The sequence below is a fragment of the Pituophis catenifer genome, unplaced genomic scaffold, assembly GCF_029215685.1.
Source record: "Pituophis catenifer annectens isolate HBS135680 unplaced genomic scaffold, rPitCat1.0.hap2 SCAF_1, whole genome shotgun sequence".
Classification (NCBI taxonomy): Eukaryota; Metazoa; Chordata; class Lepidosauria; order Squamata; family Colubridae; genus Pituophis; species Pituophis catenifer.
The window spans coordinates 197,314,715-197,325,452 of record NW_027256881.1 but is presented as its reverse complement, the minus strand read 5'-3'; positions in this window follow the sequence as shown (position 1 = coordinate 197,325,452).

The window sequence follows — 10,738 nt, the reverse complement described above, 5'->3', positions numbered from 1 at the left end:
GAAACCGTTCTGAGTTTCAGTACTCATAGAGAATTAATTATCACTTTGCCTCCCCATGCAACAGTGACGCCCAATTTCAAGAATGGAAGGAGGAAAATCATAGTCCCATTTCTGCATCATTATGGAAATCTGATGTCTCTGGAAACTGAGCAAGTTTTCAGAACGTTGATTAATCTTTCGTAAATGATTTCCGGCAAACAGGGATGTGTCACTATTGGTTTCGCTTATACAGAGATGTAGATCAAATAAATAAATCAGAAAACCTGCCAGAAGGGCACTGACGTTGCTGAAAGGAGAAGTGTTACACAATTAAACCTGGGTATGAGTCAGCTTGTAGAAAATGGCTGAGGCTATTTTTCAGCCAAAGACTTGAAATGAAGACTACATTGGTAGATGTATCTTTGTCGTTTTGGAGGCAGTCACAATCATCATAACACTTCGTCTCACCAACCAAACAGTAATTCAAGCTTGGAAGAAAAAAATTGAATGCGCTCTGGTCACAACTCGTAATACATTACGACACCTAAAAAGTGTACTGTGCACTGATGAAAAACACATAAGCATCTCTTGATAGTATTCCACAAGATGGTTTTTCTGGCAAAACGAGGGAGGAAGCTTTTGTGGGTTCTGTCCTTTTGCTGCAGAAGTTTCTGGACATCTACTCTAAAGAAATTGGAGATATTTGGGAATATAGCTCTGGAGGATACAGATTGCAGCAAAAGTTATCTTCCTTCCTGCCAGGAGGAGAGACTACTGCAAGTCTGCTCTTCTGATTTCCGGCGCTCCCGCGTGCATGAAAGCCAGCTGGCGTGCTGGAACCCAGAAGAGAAACAGGTGATGACTGGCGTGCCCGGATAGATGGCTCTGCATGCCACTTCCGGCACGCATGCCATAGGTTCGCCATCAGGGTCCTATCAAATGCTTCATTTGCCTATATAAAACAATCAAAACATACTATGATTCTGCCGGGCATTACAAATGTGATGCTGTTTCTTCCTCCAGAGTTATTGCTGCCTACAATGTCTCCAAAACATCAGAAATGTCCTCAGAAATGGCTCTACCATCACTAGAGCTGCTACTGCAGTTTTTACTTGTATAAAAGGCTCTTAAGTTTAGTGAAGGGTCGATTACTGTCCCTCTTTAGCAGAATTGAGCTGAAGCTGTAAAGTTTGCACGAATATCACCTGTTTGCAAGTAATGAATATTTGCCTTGGAGGGCGTGAAAGATCAAACATAGTCTTTATTTTCAAGGGATATTTCCATCGGAGAGTTCCTTGTAGTTTCCTTAGGTTATAAGTGAACTAGCATACAGCAGCTTCTCTATATGAAAATTAAATTATCACCAGTTCAGTACATAGAAAAAAACAGTGATACTGATCCCTTAAATCATCATACCAACTTAATTCAGAATAAATATGTACGGACAAGAGGTAACAAGGTCAATGGTTCTGACAAGATGACCCTAACGATCACAAGAACAAAAACATTTGTTTCTTGCAAAAAGGACAACAGTGTCAGATCCAGATTTTGTCATAAAAAAAATATATTGTCTCAAAAAAATAAAGCATGGCTGCAAGTCATTAAAAATATCCCTGTAGATCCACTCCAGCAAAGCAACTTGTCCCTGCTTATATGGTGTAAACTAAATAGAATGCAGAGCAAACATGAGTCAATACATTGTAAAAGTCAACAACTATCCACAAAGTATTTATTTACTTAAATCGCCTGATAGGCAAAGCTATCTTGATAGTTTACAATAAAACTCAATAAAAATACAGAATCAGAATAAAAGCATAACACAACAAAATGCAAAGTAAACATATCCTATAATTTGGCGGCTGCAAGGTGGACATCCAAAAACTAAAACAATATAAATTAAAATGCAGTAAAAGCATGATAAAAGCCACTTTAAAAGCTGGAGAAAGGGTCTTCAGATGTCCCAAAACAACGCTGGTGTGGATATCAGTTAAGCCTCATGGGGAAGGGAATTTCATAAACGGTGCCAGGCCAGGGCTATCAATGTAAAGATTTTAATTGGTTTTAATTGTGGGATTTTAAATTTGGGGGTTTTATAATTATAAAATATATATAATTATATATATATATATAATATATATAATTATAAAACCTTGTTGTTCCGCCAGGCCGGGCTATCAATGTAAAGATTTTAATTGGTTTTAATTGTGGGATTTTAAATTTAGGAGTTTTATAATTGAGCCAATTATTTAATAATTTTAATTATTTTTAAATTTTGTTTGTCTTTGTGCTTTTAATCAGGCTGTACACCGCCCTGAGTCCTTCAGGAGAAGGGCGGTATAGAAATAAAATAAAATAAAATAAAATAAAATAAAATAAAATAAAATAAAATAAAATAAAATAAAATAAAATAAAATAAAATAAAATAAAATAAAATAAAATAATAAATAAAATAAACTCCCAGCCCACGGGCCAGATGTGTTACACGCTGGCCATGGCCACACCCGGTTTAGCGAAGGGGGGGAAGTCCCAATACGTCACGTGACACCGCCATAACGATGTGAGTTTGCCACCCCTGGCTTATACAGTAGAGGTTCACCTTTGTAAATTCACCAGTTGAATTTACACTAGTATTTCTCAGGAATGGAAAAATGAAATAGCTTTTCTTTAAAAAATAATAATACAGATAGTCCTCAACGTACGACCACAAGTGAGCCCAAAATTTCTGTGCTAAGCAAGACATTTGTTAAGTGACTTTTACCCCAACTGTACAACCTTTCTTTGCCACAGCTGTTAAGTGAATTCACTGCCGTTGTTAAATTAGTCACATGATTGTTAAGTGAATCTGGCTTCCTCATGGACTTTGCTTGTCAGAAGGTCACAAAAGGTGATCACATGACCCCGGGACACTGCAATCGTCATCAATATGAGTCAGTTACCAAGTATCTGAATTTTGATCCCAGGAGCATGGGGATGCTGTGACGATTGTACGTGTGAAACATGATCATAAGCCACTTTTTTCAGTGCCATTGTAACTTTGGTCACTAAACGCACTGTTGTAAGTCAAAGGCCTACCTGTAATTGCTTTTCTGCAGACTCTTGAAGTCCTGAATTATTTTATTTTTTTCCCCCTAAGCTTAGGAAAAGTCCATACAGTATTCAGTTCTGACTATTTTGGCAAAAAAAACTACTCTTTGACTTCAAAGAACCAAAAATTCCTTCTATGGCGGCCTGATTCAGTTCAGTACTCCCTAGCATTAAATGCACATTTCTTCTTTCAGTTTCTTCAACGTGGGGAAAATAATGTTGCTCCACTAGATGGAACCACATCACTTGCTTTATTTTGTTTGGTAGCGGCTTGAGTTTTGTTTTGTTTTTTCTTCTTCTCAGAAATCTATGCTTATTTAAATCTTTATCAGTTGAGCCTTTCACACAAAAGAATACCGAGCAAGCTCTAGCTGTTTTTTTTTAAGGCAAGTGTACTTGAATTCAGGCCTACAAGGACAAAGGTTGCTGCTTCATTAATAGGCAGTTGAGGACTTCTGCAATCTGTGAGGTGCTCAGAAAATGCTCCATTTAATTAATTCTTAAAGGAAAATTCTGTATTGTTGCATTAAGTGACATTACATGAATGTTAGTTTTTCATTAGAGGAAAATTAATACCCAAAAGGAGAACGTTAAATTGCTTGCCTGCTGTAATTTTTAAATAAGTATAGGCAGACACTGAATAAGTATGAAGAAAGTATACTAATGAGTTTGGCAGGAGTCCCTCTTGCTGTATCGTATTAATGAATTAATTTCTCTTTAGACTTAATAGGCTGTGTTTTATATAGTTCTTCCATGGAGCTGAATAGCATTTATTACTTTAGTGTAGGGACTACTGCTGAAGAGGCTGCTTTCCCAGGCCTGTTTTACCCAGCAAATAAGGTAGCAAATATCCTTAAACATCCATAACAAAAAATAAAATAAAAAAATAGAACATTCTTTAATAGAACTGAATCTAAGGCTGCATCTTTGCTTGCATCTAACCATGGCATAAAGGTATTTACGGGATATCCTTTTTATTTCTTTGACCCCCATAGCATTACTTTCATTTCATGCCCATCAGAGAGATGGAAGGAAGTCATCCGAGGCTGTGCTGCTATTAAAATAGGATTTTCCTCATTATTCCAACCCAGTGGTGGGTTCCTCCCAGTTCCACCGAGCCGGTAGCGGTGACGATATGACATCACCGAACCAGTTCTCTTTGTTCAGGAGCTGCCCACCACCCCGTCATTCTTACCTTTTATTTGGCCCAGCCCCCAATCTATTCGCTGCCTCCCAAGCCCCAACTGATCGGCTAGAAGGAAAAAAAACTGTTTAAACTCTTGCCACGGGGCTTCAAAGGGCTGCCCTACAGCTGATCAGTGTTAAAAGGCAGTGTGGTGGTAGACCGGTGCCTCCAAAAACAAATGGGTAGATTGGTACAGCTCTGCAAGCAGTTAAAAGCCTGGTAGACCAATACCTCTGCTGAATCCTAAAGAATTGCCACATGACCATCAAGCCATGCCCACAAAATAAGCCACGCCCACAGAACCGGTAGTAAAAAAAAATTTAGAACCCACCCCTGTTCCAACTCCACTTAAGGTGGGCCTGAACATGCGTAAAATATGTCAGACTTCAGCTGTCATCACTTCAGAAGCAAAGTCTAGTGACTAGAAGTATTGTAGATAGAAACCAAGAGGCAGTGATTGGCTCTTCCATGATGTCACATACCCATCCCATACTATACCTGACCAGTTCCTTTTGCCAAATTCTTGCTCTTGTTTCCTTAAAAAACCGCACCAAAATGGGGCTTCTATCTTGGTGGTTCATCAGATATATGTGGTAGCTTTGCATGCCAGTGCGAGCTTTATTAGTTTTGTGCAAGACTAAAACAGTTAACAGTGAAATGCAATAGAATTGTCTAGGGCCTTGATGGCAAACCTATGGCACATGTGCCCAAAGTGGCACGCGGAGCCATGTTGCCTGGCACGTGTGATGACTTCCAGGTTTCTGGCGCACAGGCATGCACGCATGACGAACTGGCCTTTTTGCGTGCAGCAGTGCCAGAAACTGGAAGAGCTGGTCTTTCATTTTCCTGAATGAGCATGCACGGCAGCCAGCTGATCATTGCATACACATGCACGCCAGAAACTCGGAAGAGTAGCTGGCTGGCGTGCACGCTCGTGCCGGAAACCGGAAGTTTATTTTCAGGCGGGCGTATGTACCCTGGGCAGCTCCTCTTCCAGGTTGCAGCCCAGACACGTGCACTCCCTTTTTGGCACTCGGTATCGAAAAGGTTTGCCGTCACTGGTCTAGGGCAAGGGTTCCCAATCCCTGGGCCGTGGCACACTATTGGGCCATGAGCTGTTCACAACCGGGCCACGGAAACAGCAGCTGAGTGCATGCATGCATCCCCCACTTGCATGAGTAACAGGTGAAGTCGTGCACGTGCGCTCCATTTACGCAAACAGTGGGCATGTGTACCCGACATTGCACAAATGGAGCTGTGTGCATGTGCCCTTGCCAGTCACTCGCAATGAACCATCCCTTCTCCCACCCCTGCCGGTCTGCAAAGCCGGAAAGGTTGGGGAACGCTCATCTAGGAAGATAAAATTCCCTTCCTTCCTTCCTTCCTTCCTTCCTTCCTTCCTTCCTTCCTTTCTTCCATTCTTCCATTCTTTCTTCCTTCCTTTCCTTCCTACCTTCCTTCCTTCCTTCCTTTCCTTCCTTCTTTCCTTCCTTCCTTTTTTCCTTCCTTCCCATTCTCAGTATACCTAGGACAATTGGGAAATTCCAACCTCAGAGCATTTTAATACAGGAGTGAGGATTCCTCTGCATGGCTCTAATTATACTTCCTTCATTTCAAAGAAAGTATGAAAGCCCCTATGGAAATGCAGCAATTTACTGTAGATAATATAACAGAGATAATTTGCTTCTATTAAAATAACTGAGATGTAAAAGTATTTAAATTGGAGCTTAGATCAAGCCTGCAAATCATTTAAAAACTCCATCATTTCAATTTCTAACTAATAAATTATTTTAAAGCATATTTCTGATGTTTTCTGAAAAGGGGCATCACTTTTTTCCCCCCAAACAGTACAGAAAAGGCTTGTTATTTGTTTGTTTGTTGGTTGCTTGGAGATTGTTGTTTTTTGGGAAAGCTACAATATGCCTTAATGCCACATAATAGCAATAGCAATAGGACTTAGACTTACAGCATATACCGCTTCACAGTGCTTTTACAGCCCTGTTTACAGGTTTACAGAGTCAGCATATTGCCCCCAAGAATCTGGGTCCTCATTTTATCGACCTCAGAAGGATGGAAGGCTGAGTCAAACTTGAGCCTGGTGAGATTCAATCTGCCAAATTGCAAGCAGCCGGCAGTCAGCAGAAGTAGCCTGCAGTACTGCACTCTAGCCACTGTGCCACCGCAGCTCACTCAGTCACGCAATCAACTTTCCTGAAGAGGATTTTTCAGCCATGACATGTGTGAAAAATGAAGACATAGAGCACATTCAGTCAACATACAGAACCTGATTACTGGATTAATTACTTTCTGGGTTTGTATAACACCTTTGATCATGAACCAATGAATGAGGATGGGATCTCACATCAGATTAAACAACTAAGGAAGGATACTTAGCATGCTGTGCAAATGCAGCTACTAAATTTGTAGCTGTTCTGGTCTGTAGCCACTGAAGATAATGTCTGTGTGCCACATCTAAGATTCATTGACCATCATTTTTTTAATCTAAATGAATTAGAGAAAGGCATAAATAATCACTTATCCTCCAAGACCACACTTGCCCAGCCATTTGGTGACCTTTCATTGCCACTAAATTATATATCTTTCATTGCAATATTAAATATACAGTAACTAGTCATGTTCATTGAATCTAACCAAGTTAATTTGATTTTAGTCCCACTATCACCCATTGGTCCCCCTCTCTAGCTTTAGAGAATTGAGGGCAAAGGATCTGTTATCCCCCATTTTTCTCATTCCTCTGTTCTCCTGTGGCTGTTCTGAATGCCACAGCAGCAGCAACAGGAAGGGAAGATGAGGAAGGGAGCCTTTCTGATGTTGGGGTGAGCTCCCATTCCTGCCCCAGCTACTGCCAACCTAGTAGTTTGAAAGCATGCAAATGCAAATAGATAAATAGGTACCACTTTGGTGTGAAGATAATAGCGTTCTGCACATCTTGGCATATAGGCATGGCAGCCACATGGTCATGGAAGCCTCTCTAGATAACACTGGCTCCCTTAGCCAGGAAATGGAGATGAACACAACAGAGAGAGAGAGAGGAGAGAGAGAGAGAGAGAGAGAGAGAGAGAGAGAGAGAGAGAGAGAGAGAGAGAGAGAGAGAGAGAGAGAGAGAGAGAGAGAGAGAGAGAGAGAGAGAGAGAGATGGTCGGGACACTTTTACCTTTACCTTTTTTTATGTCAGGCCGGCTTTCCCCTGCCCCTTGAGAAGAGCCATTTTCACTGATTCCTTTCCCACAGAGAAAGGAGGGGTGGAAGTGGCAGCCTCCTCCCCCAAAGCTGCCTATGGGTGTTGGCAAAAAAGCCTCAGGGCCTCCTCTGCCAGCTCCATGGTGAAGAGACCAGGCAGGGCAGAAGCAGACAAGCAGACTTTAGCTACAACCTTGTGGGAAAACCACAGGTGGCTTCCTGATTGGGTGCTCTATGGAAAAACTGTATATGTCTTCCTTACTGACAGAACTGGAAACATTGTGAAGGAGAGACAGACTACCAACAGCCACCTAATGAAGGTTGGCCAGTTTCTGCCAGCAGTCCTAGAAGGGAGCAACTCCCTCTCTTCAAATCTTCAGTGGCCTATCCTTCGCAGAGTAGGGTGAAATTAACACTGGGTGTTCCATCAATGAAAATAGGGAAAGGGCAGTGGTGAAATCTTCCGCCGGTCACCACCGGTTCACTGCCCGTGTATGCACGATGCATGCCAGACGCACCCTGTGTGCGTGCATGCGCAGTGCACACCAAACACGTGCTTCGCGCAGAAAAAGGAGGTAATAAGTTCGTTTGAAGGTAAGTAGGACAGTGGGAGGGGGGAAACCGGATTTCTTGCTTCCTAGCGAATATAAATCGCATGGCACAGCTGATAGTTGGAAATACCAGATCGGACCAACAGGTAGCTTTTTTTTTACTACCGGTTCACTGAACCGGTAGATTTTATCACTACCGGTTCGCCCAAACTGGTGCGAACAGGTAGGATTTCACCACTGGGCTAGGGGCTGCTATAACTTGTCCAGTGATAGAAAACATTAAAATGCAACCATTGTTTTCTTGATAAGCCTTCTGTTTATCAGGCTTCTCCAACCAAATGCCTTATAAATGTGTTGCAACTGGAATTCTCAGAATTCAGCCACTTGGCAACTAACTCGTTTTTAGGATGGTTGCAGTGTCCTGAGGTCATGGGATCACCTTTTGCAAAATTGTCAAATCAGTCTCTTTCTAACAAGCAAGGTCAATGGCGAAGCCAGATTCACTTAACAACCCTGTTACTAATTTAACAACTGTAGCAATACAGATGTGTAAAATGGGCCATTTTTACACACTTGGATAATGTTTAACAGTATAGGAAGTGGATCCTAACAATCTCTCCTCCTTCATTGCCACCAGCAGAAACATTTTAAAAGAATCTAGCTTCTCCATTGTGTCTCTTTGAAGGAGGTGGAAACTACAAATTAATAATGATGTGAGAAAGGCAATTACAGGTAAGCCTTGACTTATTTTATTTTTTTTGAAATCAACTTTTTTATTTTAAAACAAAAACAAAACATAAAAACATTATCATTCCAAATAATTACAGACAGTATGTCGATCGGTGACATTCTTTTGTGCTCCTCCTCTCTTCAAATTATCACTAAACATCCCAGCTTATTTCCATAACAATTATTTCACTTAATTTATCTCAACTTCCACTTATTTCATAATTATCTCCAGATTTTATTGTCCATCCATTGATAAAATAAATCCCACATCAAATAATACTATCTATCTTCCTGTTCTCTTATTTCAAATGTCAGTTTACTCATTTCAGCACACTCCATCATTTCTTAATAATTTCTTCATCAATAGGTATTTATTATTATTATTATTATTATTATTATTATTATTATTATTATTATTATTATTATTATTATTATTATTTATTGGTTAATCTTTAGTGAGATTCACAGCCTTTGAGGCTGGTTAATAGCTCAGCAGCTCGAGTCCTAACCAAGGACCTAGGAACTGTTAAGGTATCGTCGGAGGATGTAAGCTGTTCCGAGTAAGGTGGTTTTTTGTAGAGTCAAAATGTTCAAGTCCGGCAAATTTAGAATTTCTAAATAGCGGGGTAGTCCTTTGGGTATTGCTCCGAGGGCTCCAATTACAATCGGGACAACACACGATTTCTTTTTCCACAGTCGCTCAACTTCAATTTGTAAGTCCCGGTACTTTGTGATTTTTTCTTGCTGCTTATCTTCAATTCGTGCATCACCAGGTATTGCAATGTCAATGAACCATACTTTTTTCTTTTCAACTATTGTTATGTCAGGTGTGTTGTGGACCAAGTGCCTGTCAGTCTGAATCCTAAAGTCCCACAAGATCTTGAGTTTCTCATTCTCTAAAACTTTCTCAACCTGATGTTCCCAGTGGTTTTTGCTGTACTCAAATCCAAACTTCTGGCAAAATTTCCAGTGAATGATTTTAGCAACACGGTCATGGCGTTGTAGGTAGTCAGTTTGTGAAATTTTGCTGCACCCACTGATCAGGTGGTTTTTTTTTATTATTATTATTATTATTATTATTATTATTATTATTATTATTATTATTATTATTTAAATTTTTATACCGCCCTTCTCCCGAAGGACTCAGGGCAGTGTACAGCCATATTAAAACAAACATATACCCATAAAATTTAAAACAATTTAAAATATATTAAAATTTGGCCCTATGTTAAAAACTACAGACACCCAATTAAAATTCATATTCTAAGCCAGCCCGGCCTGTTGAAACAAAAGAGTCTTAAGGGCACAGCGAAAGGTACATAGGTCAGGGATCATGCGAATCTCCAGGGGCAGTTCATTCCAGAGGGCAGGTGCCTCCACAGAGAAGGCTCTCCCCCTGGGTGTTGCCAATCGACATTGTTTGGCCGACGGCACCCTGAGGAGTCCCTCTCTGTGGGAGCGTATTGGCTGGTGGGAGGCTATCAGTGGCAGAAGGCGATCTCGTACATACCCAGGTCCTAAGCCATGGAGCGCTTTAAAGGTGGTAACCCACACCTTGAATCACACCTGGAAGACCACCGGAAGCCAGTGCAGCTCACACAGGAGACGTGTTACATGGGTGCGCCGTGTCTCCCCCATAATCACCCGCGCGGCTGCATTCTGGACCAGTTGGAGCCCCATGTAGAGAGCATTACAGTAGTCCAGATGGGACGGGACGAGGGCATGAGTGACCATGCGTAAGGCGTCCCGGTCCAGAAAGGGACACAACTGGTGAATCAGGCGAACCTGATAAAAAGCTCCCCTGGCCACAGCCATCATATGGTCTTCTAAAGACAGCCGTACATCCAGGAGGACACCCAAGTTGCGAGCCCTCTCTGAGGGGGCCAAGATCTCGCCCCCAATAGTCAGCGGTGGAGCTAGCTGGCTATACCGGGACGCCGGAAACCACAGCCACTTGTATCTTTTCTCCTTTCCAGTTTTTAGCAAATACAATTCTAGCCGCTGTTAA